Genomic DNA, 16,689 nt, shown 5'->3' with positions numbered 1-16,689 from the left:
AGAACAGCAAGAACAACAACAACAACAAGAACAACAAGAACAAGGACAACAACAACAACAAGAACAACAAGAACAACACGAACAACAACAACAAGAACAACAAGAACAACAAGAACAACAAGAACAACAAGAACAACAAGAACAACAAGAACAACAAGAACAACAAGAACAACAAGAACAACAAGAACAACAAGAACAACAAGAACAACAAGAACAACAAGAACAACAAGAGCAACAAGAACAACAAGAACAACAATGAGAACAGGAACAACAAGAACAACAAGAACAACAAGAGCAACAAGAACAACAAGAACAACAAGAACAGCAAGAACAACAAGAACAGCAAGAACAACAAGAACAACAAGAACAACAAGAACAACAAGCACAACAACAACAAGAACAACAACAAGAACAGCAAGTGCAACAACAACAACAACAAGATCAACAACAACAACAAGAACAACAAGAACAACAAGCCCAACAAGAAGAACAAGAACAACAAGAACAACAAGAACAACAACAACAACAAGAACAAGTAGAACAACAACAACAAGAGCAACAAGAACAACAAGAACAAGAACAGCAAGAATAACAACAACAACAAGAACAACAAGAACAACAAGAACAACAAGAACAACAAGAACAACAAGGACAACAACAACAACAACAATAACAACATGAACAGCAAGAACAGCATGAACAGCAAGAAAAACAAGAACAAGAACAGCAAGAACAACAACAACAACAAGAACAACAAGAACAAGGACAACAACAACAACAAGAACAACAAGAACAACACGAACAACAACAACAAGAACAACAAGAACAACAAGAACAACAAGAACAACAAGAACAACAAGAACAACAAGAAAAACAAGAACAACAAGCCCAACAAGAACAACAAGAACAACAAGAACAACAACAAGAACAGCAAGTGCAACAAGAACAACAAGAACAACAAGAACAACAAGAACAACAAGATCAACAAGAACAACAAGAACAACAAGAACAACAAGAACAACAAGAACAACAAGAACAACAACAAGAACAGCAAGTGCAACAACAACAACAACAAGATCAACAACAACAACAAGAACAACAAGAACAACAAGCCCAACAAGAAGAACAAGAACATCAAGAACAACAAGAACAACAACAACAAGAAGAACAAGTAGAACAACAACAACAAGAGCAACAAGAACAACAAGAACAAGAACAGCAAGAATAACAACAACAAGAACAACAAGAACAACAAGAACAACAAGGACAACAACAACAACAACAATAACAACATGAACAGCAAGAACAGCATGAACAGCAAGAAAAACAAGAACAAGAACAGCAAGAACAACAACAACAACAAGAACAACAAGAACAAGGACAACAACAACAACAAGAACAACAAGAACAACACGAACAACAACAACAAGAACAACAAGAACAACAAGAACAACAAGAACAACAAGAACAACAAGAACAACAAGAACAACAAGAACAACAAGAACAACAAGAACAACAAGAACAACAAGAACAACAAGAACAACAAGAACAACAAGAACAACAAGAGCAACAAGAACAACAAGAACAACAATGAGAACAGGAACAACAAGAACAACAAGAACAACAAGAGCAACAAGAACAACAAGAACAACAAGAACAGCAAGAACAACAAGAACAGCAAGAACAACAAGAACAACAAGAACAACAAGAACAACAAGCACAACAACAACAAGAACAACAACAAGAACAGCAAGTGCAACAACAACAACAACAAGATCAACAACAACAACAAGAACAACAAGAACAACAAGCCCAACAAGAAGAACAAGAACAACAAGAACAACAAGAACAACAACAACAACAAGAACAAGTAGAACAACAACAACAAGAGCAACAAGAACAACAAGAACAAGAACAGCAAGAATAACAACAACAACAAGAACAACAAGAACAACAAGAACAACAAGAACAACAAGAACAACAAGGACAACAACAACAACAACAATAACAACATGAACAGCAAGAACAGCATGAACAGCAAGAAAAACAAGAACAAGAACAGCAAGAACAACAACAACAACAAGAACAACAAGAACAAGGACAACAACAACAACAAGAACAACAAGAACAACACGAACAACAACAACAAGAACAACAAGAACAACAAGAACAACAAGAACAACAAGAACAACAAGAACAACAAGAAAAACAAGAACAACAAGCCCAACAAGAACAACAAGAACAACAAGAAAAACAAGAACAACAAGAACAACGAGAACAACGAGAACAACGAGAACAACGAGAACAACGAGAACAACGAGAGCAAAAAGAGCAACAAGAGCAACAAGAGCAACAAGTGCAACAAGAGCAACAAGATCAACAAGAGCAACATGAGCAACAAGAGCAACAAGAACAACAAGAACAACAAGAACAACAAGAACAACGAGAACAACGAGAACAACGAGAACAACGAGAACAACGAGAACAACGAGAACAACGAGAACAACGAGAACAACGAGAACAACGAGAACAACAAGAACAGCAAGAACAACAAGAACAGCAAGAACAACAAGATCAACAAGAACAACAACAAGAACAACAAGAGCAACAAGATCAACAAAAACAAATAGAACAACAAGAAGAACAAGGCCAACAAGAACAAGAAGAACAACAAGAACAACAAGAACAACAAGGACAACAAGAACAACGAGAACAACAAGAACAACAAGAACAACAAGAACATCAAGAACAACAAGAACAACAAGAACAACAAGAACAACAAGAACAACAAGAACAACGAGAACAACAAGAACAACAAGAACAACAAGAACAACAAGAACAACAAGAACAACAAGATCAACAAGAACAACAAGAACAACAAGAACAACAAGAACAACAAGAACAACAAGAACAACAAGAACAACAAGAACAACAAGAACAACAAGATCAACAAGAACAACAAGAACAACAAGAACAACAAGAACGACAAGAACAACAAGAACAACATGAACAACAAGTACAACAAGAACAACAAGAACAACAAGAACATCAAGAAGAACAACAAGAACAACAAGAACAACAAGAAGAACAACAAGAACAACAAGAACAAGAAGAACAACAAGAACAACAAGAAGAACAACAAGAACAACAAGAACAAGAAGGTACAACAAGAAGAACAACAAGAACAACAACAAGAACAACAACAACAACAACTAGAACAAGAAGAACAACAAGAACACCAAGAACACCAAGAACAACAAGAACAACAAGAACAACGAGAACAACGAGAACAACGAGAACAACGAGAACAACGAGAACAACGAGAACAACCAGAACAACAAGAACAACAAGAACAACAAGAACAACAAGAACAACGAGAACAACGAGAACAACCAGAACAACAAGAACAACAAGAACAGCAAGAACAACAAGAACTACAACAACAACAAGGACAACAACAACAACTACAGCAAGAACAGCAAGAACAACAACAACAACAAGAACAACAAGAACAACAAGATCAACAAAAACCACAAGAACAACAAGAACAACAAGAACAACAAGGACAACAAGAACAACAAGAACAACAAGAACAACAAGAACTACAACAACAACAACTACAACAAGAACAGCAAGAACAACAAGAACAACAAGAACAACAAGAACAACAAGAACAACAAGAACAACAAGAACAACAAGAACAACAAGAACAACAAGAACAACAAGAACAACAAGAACAACAAGAACAACAAGAACAACAAGAAGAACAACAAGAACAAGAAGAACAACAAGAAGAACAACAAGAACAACAACAAGAACAACAACAACAACAACTAGAGCAAGAAGAACAACAAGAACACCAAGAACAACAAGAACAACAGGAACAACAAGTACACCAAGATCAACAAGATCAACAAGAACAACAAGAACAACAAGATCAACAAAAACAACAAGATCAACAAGAGCAACAAGAACAACAAGGACAACAAGAACAACAAGAACAACAAGAACAACCAGAACAACAAGAACAACAAGAACAACAAGAACTACAACAACAACAAGGACATCAACAACAACTACAACAAGTACAGCAAGAACAACAACAACAACAACAAGAACAACAAGAACAACAATTACAACAAGAACAACGAGAACAACGAGAACAACGAGAACAACGATAACAACGAGAACAACGAGAACAACGAGAACAACGAGAACAACGAGAACAACGAGAACAACGAGAACAACGAGAACAACGGGAACAACGAGAACAACGAGAACAACGAGAACAACGAGAACAACAAGAACAACAACGAGAACAACGAGAACAACAAGAACAACAAGAACAACAAGAACAACAAGAACAACAAGAACAACAAGAACAACAAGAACAACAAGAACAACAAGAACAACCGGAACAACAAGAACAACAAGAACAACTAGAACAACAAGAACAACAGGAACAACAAGAACAACAAGATCAACATGACCAGCAAGAACAACAAGAACAACAAGAACAATAAGAACAACAAGAACAACAAGAACAACAAGAACAACAAGAACAACAAGGACAAGAACAACAACTACAACAAGAACAGCAAGAACAACAACAACAACAAGAACAACAACAACAACAAGAACAACAACAAGAACAACAAGAACAACAAGAGCAACAAGAACAACAAGAACAACAAGAACAACAAGATCAACAAATACAACAAGAACAACAAGAACAACAAGAACAACAAGAACTACAACAACAACAACAAGGACAACAAGAACAACAACAACAACAACAAGAACAACTAGAACAACAACAACAAGAACAACAAGAACAACAAGAACAACAAGAATAACAAGAACAACAAGAACAACAAGGACAACAACAACAACAACCACAAGAACAACAAGAACAACAAGAACAACAAGAACAACAAGAACAACAAGAACAACAAGAACAACGAGAACAACAAGAACAACAAGAACAACAAGAACAACAAGAACAACAAGAACAACAAGATCAACAAGAACAACAAGAACAACAAGAACAACAAGAACAACAAGAACAACAAGAACAACAAGAACAACAAGAACAACAAGAACAACAAGAACAACAAGATCAACAAGAACAACAAGAACAACAAGAACAACAAGAACGACAAGAACAACAAGAACAACATGAACAACAAGTACAACAAGAACAACAAGAACAACAAGAACATCAAGAAGAACAACAAGAACAACAAGAACAACAAGAAGAACAACAAGAACAACAAGAACAAGAAGAACAACAAGAACAACAAGAAGAACAACAAGAACAACAAGAACAAGAAGGTACAACAAGAAGAACAACAAGAACAACAACAAGAACAACAACAACAACAACTAGAACAAGAAGAACAACAAGAACACCAAGAACACCAAGAACAACAAGAACAACAAGAACAACGAGAACAACGAGAACAACGAGAACAACGAGAACAACGAGAACAACGAGAACAACCAGAACAACAAGAACAACAAGAACAACAAGAACAACAAGAACAACGAGAACAACGAGAACAACCAGAACAACAAGAACAACAAGAACAGCAAGAACAACAAGAACTACAACAACAACAAGGACAACAACAACAACTACAGCAAGAACAGCAAGAACAACAACAACAACAAGAACAACAAGAACAACAAGATCAACAAAAACCACAAGAACAACAAGAACAACAAGAACAACAAGGACAACAAGAACAACAAGAACAACAAGAACAACAAGAACAACAAGAACTACAACAACAACAACTACAACAAGAACAGCAAGAACAACAAGAACAACAAGAACAACAAGAACAACAAGAACAACAAGAACAACAAGAACAACAAGAACAACAAGAACAACAAGAACAACAAGAACAACAAGAACAACAAGAACAACAAGAACAACAAGAAGAACAACAAGAACAAGAAGAACAACAAGAAGAACAACAAGAACAACAACAAGAACAACAACAACAACAACTAGAGCAAGAAGAACAACAAGAACACCAAGAACAACAAGAACAACAGGAACAACAAGTACACCAAGATCAACAAGATCAACAAGAACAACAAGAACAACAAGATCAACAAAAACAACAAGATCAACAAGAGCAACAAGAACAACAAGGACAACAAGAACAACAAGAACAACAAGAACAACCAGAACAACAAGAACAACAAGAACAACAAGAACAACAAGAACAACAAGAACTACAACAACAACAAGGACATCAACAACAACTACAACAAGTACAGCAAGAACAACAACAACAACAACAAGAACAACAAGAACAACAATTACAACAAGAACAACGAGAACAACGAGAACAACGAGAACAACGATAACAACGAGAACAACGAGAACAACGAGAACAACGAGAACAACGAGAACAACGAGAACAACGAGAACAACGAGAACAACGAGAACAACGAGAACAACGGGAACAACGAGAACAACGAGAACAACGAGAACAACGAGAACAACAAGAACAGCAAGAACAACAAGAACAGCAAGAACAACAAGATCAACAAGAACAACAACAAGAACAACAAGAGCAACAAGATCAACAAAAACAAATAGAACAACAAGAAGAACAAGGCCAACAAGAACAAGAAGAACAACAAGAACAACAAGAACAACAAGAACAACAAGAACAACAAGAACAACAAGAACAACAAGAACAACAAGAACAACAAGAACAACAAGAACAACAAGAACAACGAGAACAACGAGAACAACGAGAACAACGAGAACAACGAGAACAACGAGAACAACGAGAACAACGAGAACAACGAGAACAACGAGAACAACGAGAACAACGAGAACAACGAGAACAACGAGAACAACGAGAACAACGAGAACAACGAGAACAACGAGAACAACGAGAACAACGAGAACAACGAGAACAACGAGAACAACGAGAACAACAACGAGAACAACGAGAACAACGAGAACAACGAGAACAACGAGAACAACGAGAACAACGAGAACAACGAGAACAACGAGAACAACGAGAACAACGAGAACAACGAGAACAACGAGAACAACGAGAACAACGAGAACAACGAGAACAACGAGAACAACGAGAACAACGAGAACAACGAGAACAAGGAGAACAACGAGAACAACGAGAACAACGAGAACAACGAGAACAACGAGAACAACGAGAACAACGAGAACAACGAGAACAACGAGAACAACGAGAACAACGAGAGCAACGAGAACAACGAGAACAACGAGAGCAACGAGAACAACGAGAACAACGAGAACAACGAGAACAACAAGAACAACAACGAGAACAACGAGAACAACGAGAACAACGAGAACAACAAGAACAACGAGAGCAACAAGAACAACAAGAACAACAAGAACAACAAGAACAACAAATACAACAAGAACAACCGGAACAACAAGAACAACAAGAACAACTAGAACAACAAGAACAACAGGAACAACAAGAGCAACAAGAACTACCAGAACAACAAGAACAACAAGAACAACAAGAACAACAAGGACAACAACAACAACAACAACAACAACAACAACAAGATCAACATGACCAGCAAGAACAACAAGAACAACAAGAACAACAAGAACAAGAACAGCAAGATCAACAACAACAACAACAACAGCAACAAGAGCAACAACAACAACAACAGCAACAAGAGCAACAAAAGCAACAAGAGCAACAAGAACGACAAGAACAACAAGAACAACAAGATCAACAAGAGCAACAAGAGCAGCAAGAACAACAACAACGGCAAGGACGGCAAGGACAACAACAACAACAACAACAACAACAACAAGAACAGAAAGAACAACAAGGACAACAAGAACAAGAACTGCAAGAGCAACAACAACAAGAACCACAAGAACAACAACAAGAACAACAAGGACAACAACAACAACAACAAGGACAACTAGAACAACAACAAGGACAACATGAACAGCAAAAACAACAAGAACAACAAGAGCAACAAGAACAACAAGAACAACAAGAACAACAAGAACAACAAGAACAACAAGAACAACAAGAACAACAAGAACAACAAGAACAACAAGAACAACAAGAACAACAAGAACAACAAGAACAACAAGAACAACAAGAACAACAAGAACAACAAGAACAACAAGGACAACAACAACAATAACAACAACAAGAACAACAAGAACAAGAAGAACAAGAAGAACAAGAAGAACAAGAAGAACAAGAAGAACAACAAGAGCAACAAGAACATCTAGAACAACAAGAACAACAAGAACAACCGGAACAACAAGAACAACAAGAACAAGAACAACAAGAACAACAACAACAACAAGAACAACAAGGACAACATCAACAACAACAACAAGGACAACAAGAACAACAAGAACAACAAGAACAACAAGATCAACAAGAACAACAAGAACAACAAGAACAACAAGAACAACAAGAACAACAAGAACAACATGAACAACAAGAACAACAAGAACAACAAGATCAACAAGAACAACAAGAACAACAAGAACAACAAGAACAACAAGAACAACAAGAACAACAAGAACAACAAGAACAACAAGAGCAACAAGAACAACAAGAACAACAAGAACAACAAGAACAACAAGATCAACAAGAACAACAAGAACAACAAGAACAACAAGAACAACAAGAACAACAAGGACAACAACAACAAGAACAACAAGGACAACAACAACAACAACAAGGACAACTAGAACAACAACAAGAAGAACAACAAGAACAACAAGAACAACAAGAACAACATGAGCAACAAGAACAACAAGAACAACAAGAACAACAAGAACAACAAGAGCAACAAGAACAACAAGAACAACATGACCAGCAAGAACAACAAGAACAACAAGAACAAGAACAGCAAGAAAAACAACAACAACAAAAATAAGAACAACAACAACAACAAGAACAACAACATGAACAACCGGAACAACCTGAACAACAAGAACAACAAGAACAACCAGAACAACAACAATTAGAACAACTAGCACAACAACAACAAGAACAACAAGAACAACAAGAACAACTAGAACAACAAGGACAACAAGACAACATGAACACCAAGAACAACAAGAACAAGAACAACAAGAACAACCGGAACAACAAGAACAACAAGAACAACCAGAACAACAAGAACAACAAGAACAACAAGGACAACAACAACAAGAACAACAAGGGCAACAACAACAACAAGGACAACTAGAACAACAACAAGAAGAACAACAAGAACAACATGAACAGCAAAAACAACAAGAACAACAAGAACAACAAGAGCAACAAGAACAACAAGAACAACAAGAACAACAAGAACAACAAGAACAACAATAACAACAACAACAACAACGACAACAACGACAACAAGAACAACAAGAACAACAAGAACAAGAACAACGGGAACAACAACAACAAGAACAACAAGAACAAGAACAACGGGAACAACAACGACGAGAGCAACAAGAGCAACAAGAACAACAAGAACAATAAGAACAACGAGAACAACAAGAACAAGTACAACAAGATAAACAAGAACAACAAGAACAACAAGAACAACAAGAACAACAAGAACAACAAGAACAACAAGAGCAACAAGAACAACAAGAACAACAAGAACAACAAGAACAACAAGAACAACAAGAACAACAAGAACAACAAGAACAACAAGAACAACAAAAACAACAAGAACAACAAGATCAACAAGAACAACAAGAACAACAAGAACAGCAAGAACAACAAGAACAACAAGAACAACAAGAACAACAAGAACAACAAGAACAACAAGAACAACAAGAACAACAAGAACAACAAGAACAGCAAGAACAACAACAACAACAAGAACAACAACAAGATCAACAAGAACAACAACAAGAACAACAAGAGCAACAAGAACAACAAGAGCAACAAGAGCAACAAGTACAACAAGATCAACAAGAACAACAAGCACAACAAGAACAACAAGGACAACAACAGCAAGAACAACAAGGACAACAACAACAACAAGGACAACTACAACAACAAGAAGAAGAACAACAAGAACAACATGAACAGCAAAAACAGCAAGAACAACAACAACAACAAGAACAGCAAGAACAACAAGGACAACAAGAACAAGAACAGCAAGAGCAACAACAACAAGAACCACATGAACAACAACAACAAGAACAACAAGAACAACAACAACAACAGGAACAACAAGAACCACAACGACAAGAACAACAACAACAAGAACAACAAAAACAAGAACAACAAGAACAACAACAAGAACAACAAGAGCAACAAGAACAACAAGAGCAACAAGAACAACAAGAGCAACTAGAGCAACAAGAACAACAAGATCAACAAGAACAACAAGCACAACAAGAATAACAAGGACAACAACAACAAGAACAACAAGGACAACAAGAACAACAAGAACAACAAGAGCAACAAGAACAACAAGAACAACAAGAACAACAAGAACAACAAGAACAACATGAACAGCAAAAACAACAAGAACAACAAGAACAACAAGAACAACAAGAGCAACAAGAACAACAAGAACAACAAGAACAACAAGAACAACAAGAACAACAAGAACAACAAGAACAACAAGAACAACAAGAACAACAAGAACAACAAGAACAGCAAGAACAACAAGAACAACAAGGACAACAACAGCAAGAACAACAAGGACAACAACAACAACAAGGACAACTACAACAACAAGAAGAAGAACAACAAGAACAACATGAACAGCAAAAACCGCAAGAACAACAACAACAAGAAGAACAGCAAGAACAACAAGGACAACAAGAACAAGAACAGCAAGAGCAACAACAACAAGAACCACATGAACAACAACAACAAGAACAACAAGAACAAGAACAACAACAGGAACAACAAGAACCACAACGACAAGAACAACAACAACAAGAACAACAAAAACAAGAACAACAAGAACAACAACAAGAACAACAAGAGCAACAAGAACAACAAGAGCAACAAGAACAACAAGAGCAACAAGAACAACAATAGCAACAAGAGCAACAAGAACAACAACAACAAGAACAACAAAAACAAGAACAACAAGAACAACAACAAGAACAACAAGAGCAACAAGAACAACAAGAGCAACAAGAACAACAAGAGCAACAAGAGCAACAAGAACAACAAGATCAACAAGAACAACAAGCACAACAAGAATAACAAGGACAACAACAACAACAACAAGGACAACAACAACAACAAGGACAACTAGAACAACAACAAGAAGAACAACAAGAACAACATGAACAGCAAAAACAACAAGAACAACAAGAACAACAAGAGCAACAAGAACAACAAGAACAACAAGAACAACAAGAACAACAAGAACAACAAGAACAACAAGAACAACAAGAACAACAAGAACAACAACAACAACAACGACAACAACGACAACAAGAACAACAACAACAAGAACAAGAACAACGGGAACAACAACGACAAGAACAACAAGAACAAGAACAACGGGAACAACAACGACGAGAGCAACAAGAGCAACAAGAACAACAAGAACAATAAGAACAACGAGAACAACAAGAACAAGTACAACAAGATCAACAAGAACAACAAGAACAACAAGAACAACAAGAACAACAAGAACAACAAGAACAACAAGAACAACAAGAACAACAAGAACAACAAGAACAACAAGAACAACAAGAACAACAAGAACAACAAGAACAACAAGAACAACAAGAACAACAAGAACAACAAGAACAACAAGAACAACAAGAACAACAAGAACAACAAGAACAACAAGAACAACAAGAACAACAAGAACAACAAGAACAACAAGAACAACAAGAACAACAAGAACAACAAGAACAACAAGAACAACAAGAACAACAAGAACAACAAGAACAACAAGAACAACAAGAACAACAAGAACAACAAGAACAACAAGAACAACAAGAACAACAAGAACAACAAGAACAACCAGAACAACAAGAACAACAAGAACAACAAGAACAACAAGAACAACAAGAACAACAAGAACAACGAGAACAACGAGAACAACGAGAACAACGAGAACAACGAGAACAACGGGAACAGCGAGAACAACGAGAACAACGAGAACAACGAGAACAACGAGAACAACAAGAATAACAAGAACAACAAGAACAGCCAGAACAGCAAGAAGAACAACATGAACAACAAGAACAACAAGAACAACAAGAACAACAAGATCAACAAAAACAACAAGAACAACAAGAACAACAAGATCAACAAAAACAACAACTACAACAAGAACAGCAAGAACAACAAGAACAGCAAGAACAACAAGGACAACAAGAACAAGAACAGCAAGGGCAACAACAACAAGAACCACATGAACAACAACAACAAGAACAACAAGAACAACAACAACAACAGGAACAACAAGAACCACAACGACAAGAACAACAACAACAAGAACAACAAAAACAAGAACAACAACAAGAACAACAAGAGCAACCAGAACAACAAGAGCAACAAGAACAACAAGAGCAACAAGAGCAACAAGAACAACAGGAACAACAAGAACCACAACGACAAGAACAACAACAACAAGAACAACAAGAACAACAAGAACAACAAGAACAACAAGAACAACAAGATCAACAAGAACAACAAGAACAACAAGAACAACAAGAACGACAAGAACAACAAGAACAACAAGTACAACAAGAACAACGAGAACAACAAGAACAACAAGAAGAACAACAAGAACAACAAGAACAACAAGAAGAACAACAAGAACAACAAGAACAAGAAGAACAACAAGAAGAACAACAAGAACAACAACAAGAACAACAACAACAACAACTAGAACAAGAAGAACAACAAGAACACCAAGAACACCAAGAACAACAAGAACAACAAGAACAACGAGAACAACGAGAACAACGAGAACAACGAGAACAACGAGAACAACGAGAACAACCAGAACAACAAGAACAACAAGAACAGCAAGAACAACAAGAACAACGAGAACAACGAGAACAACCAGAACAACAAGAACAACAAGAACTGCAAGAACAACAAGAACTACAACAACAACAAGGACAACAACAACAACTACAGCAAGAACAGCAAGAACAACAACAACAACAAGAACAACAAGAACAACAAGATCAACAAAAACCACAAGAACAACAAGAACAACAAGAACAACAAGGACAACAAGAACAACAAGAACAACAAGAACAACAAGAACAACAAGAACTACAACAACAACAACTACAACAAGAACAGCAAGAACAACAAGAACAACAAGAGCAACAAGAACAACAAGAACAACAAGAACAACAAGAACAACAAGAACAACAAGAACAACAAGAACAACAAGAACAACAAGAACAACAAGAACAACAAGAACAACAAGAACAACAAGAACAACAAGAACAACAAGAACAACAAGAACAACAACAAGAACAAGAAGAACAACAAGAACAACAACAAGAACAACAACAACAACAACTAGAACAAGAAGAACAACAAGAACACCAAGAACAACAAGAACAACAGGAACAACAAGTACACCAAGATCAACAAGATCAACAAGAACAACAAGAACAACAAGATCAACAAAAACAACAAGATCAACAAGTGCAACAAGAACAACAAGGACAACAAGAACAACAAGAACAACAAGAACAACCAGAACAACAAGAACAACAAGAACAACGAGAACAACGAGAACAACGAGAACAACGAGAACAACGAGAACAACGAGAACAACGAGAACAACGAGAACAGCGAGAACAACGAGAACAACGAGAACAACGAGAACAACGAGAGCAACGAGAACAACGAGAACAACGAGAGCAACGAGAACAACGAGAACAACGAGAACAACAAGAACAACGAGAACAACGAGAACAACAAGAACAACAACGAGAACAACGAGAACAACGAGAACAACGAGAACAACAAGAACAACGAGAACAACAAGAACAACAAGAACAACAAGAACAACAAGAACAACAAGAACAACAAGAACAACAAATACAACAAGAACAACCGGAACAACAAGAACAACAAGAACAACTAGAACAACAAGAACAACAGGAACAACAAGAGCAACAGGAACAACAAGTACACCAAGATCAACAAGATCAACAAGAACAACAAGAACAACAAGATCAACAAAAACAACAAGATCAACAAGTGCAACAAGAACAACAAGGACAACAGGAACAACAAGAACAACAAGAACAACAAGAGCAACAAGAACAACAAGAACAACAAGAACAGCAAGAACAACAAGAACAGCAAGAACAACAAGAACAATAAGAACAACAAGAACAACAAGCACAACAACAACAAGAACAACAACAAGAACAGCAAGTGCAACAACAACAACAACAAGATCAACAACAACAACAAGAACAACAAGAACAACAAGCCCAACAAGAAGAACAAGAACAACAAGAACAACAAGAACAACAACAACAACAAGAACAAGTAGAACAACAACAACAAGAGCAACAAGAACAACAAGAACAAGAACAGCAAGAATAACAACAACAACAAGAACAACAAGAACAACAAGAACAACAAGAACAACAAGAACAACAAGAACAACAAGGACAACAACAACAACAACAATAACAACATGAACAGCAAGAACAGCATGAACAGCAAGAAAAACAAGAACAAGAACAGCAAGATCAACAACAACAACAAGAACAACAAGAACAAGGACAACAACAACAACAAGAACAACAAGAACAACACGAACAACAACAACAAGAACAACAAGAACAACAAGAACAACAAGAACAACAAGAACAACAAGAACAACAAGAAAAACAAGAACAACAAGCCCAACAAGAACAACAAGAACAACAAGAACAACAAGAACAACAAGAACAACAAGAACAACAAGAACAACGAGAACAACGAGAACAACGAGAACAACGAGAGCAAAAAGAGCAACAAGAGCAACAAGAGCAACAAGTGCAACAAGAGCAACAAGATCAACAAGAGCAACAAGAGCAACAAGAGCAACAAGAACAACAAGAACAACAAGAACAACAAGAACAACGAGAACAACGAGAACAACGAGAACAACGAGAACAACGAGAACAACAAGAACAACAACGAGAACAACGAGAACAACAAGAACAACAAGAACAACAAGAACAACCGGAACAACAAGAACAACAAGAACAACTAGAACAACAAGAACAACAGGAACAACAAGAACAACAAGATCAACATGACCAGCAAGAACAACAAGAACAACAAGAACAATAAGAACAACAAGAACAACAAGAACAACAAGAACAACAAGGACAAGAACAACAACTACAACAAGAACAGCAAGAACAACAACAACAACAAGAACAACAACAACAACAAGAACAACAACAAGAACAACAAGAACAACAAGAGCAACAAGAGCAACAAGAACAACAAGAACAACAAGAACAACAAGATCAACAAATACAACAAGAACAACAAGAACAACAAGAACAACAAGAACAACAAGAACAACAAGAACTACAACAACAACAACAAGGACAACAAGAACAACAACAACAACAACAAGAACAACTAGAACAACAACAACAAGAACAACAAGAACAACAAGAACAACAAGAATAACAAGAACAACAAGAACAACAAGGACAACAACAACAACAACCACAAGAACAACAAGAACAACAAGAACAACAAGAACAACAAGAACAACAAGAACAACAAGAACAACAAGAACAACAAGAACAACAAGAACAACAAGAGCAACAAGAACAACAAGAACAACAATGAGAACAGGAACAACAAGAACAACAAGAACAACAAGAGCAACAAGAACAACAAGAACAACAAGAACAGCAAGAACAACAAGAACAGCAAGAACAACAAGAACAACAAGAACAACAAGAACAACAAGCACAACAACAACAAGAACAACAACAAGAACAGCAAGTGCAACAACAACAACAACAAGATCAACAACAACAACAAGAACAACAAGAACAACAAGAACAACAAGCCCAACAAGAAGAACAAGAACAACAAGAACAACAAGAACAACAACAACAACAAGAACAAGTAGAACAACAACAACAAGAGCAACAAGAACAACAAGAACAAGAACAGCAAGAATAACAACAACAACAAGAACAACAAGAACAACAAGAACAACAAGAACAACAAGAACAACAAGAACAACAAGGACAACAACAACAACAACAATAACAACATGAACAGCAAGAACAGCATGAACAGCAAGAAAAACAAGAACAAGAACAGCAAGAACAACAACAACAACAAGAACAACAAGAACAAGGACAACAACAACAACAAGAACAACAAGAACAACACGAACAACAACAACAAGAACAACAAGAACAACAAGAACAACAAGAACAACAAGAACAACAAGAACAACAAGAAAAACAAGAACAACAAGCCCAACAAGAACAACAAGAACAACAAGAACAACAAGAACAACAAGAACAACAAGAACAACAAGAACAACGAGAACAACGAGAACAACGAGAACAACGAGAACAACGAGAACAACGAGAACAACGAGAACAACGAGAACAACGAGAACAACGAGAACAACGAGAACAACGAGAACAACGAGAACAACGAGAACAACAAGAACAACGAGAACAACGAG

The sequence above is a fragment of the Megalopta genalis genome, chromosome 8 (genome assembly GCF_051020955.1).
Source record: "Megalopta genalis isolate 19385.01 chromosome 8, iyMegGena1_principal, whole genome shotgun sequence".
Taxonomy (NCBI): domain Eukaryota; kingdom Metazoa; phylum Arthropoda; class Insecta; order Hymenoptera; family Halictidae; genus Megalopta; species Megalopta genalis.
This window is presented reverse-complemented; position numbering follows the sequence as displayed.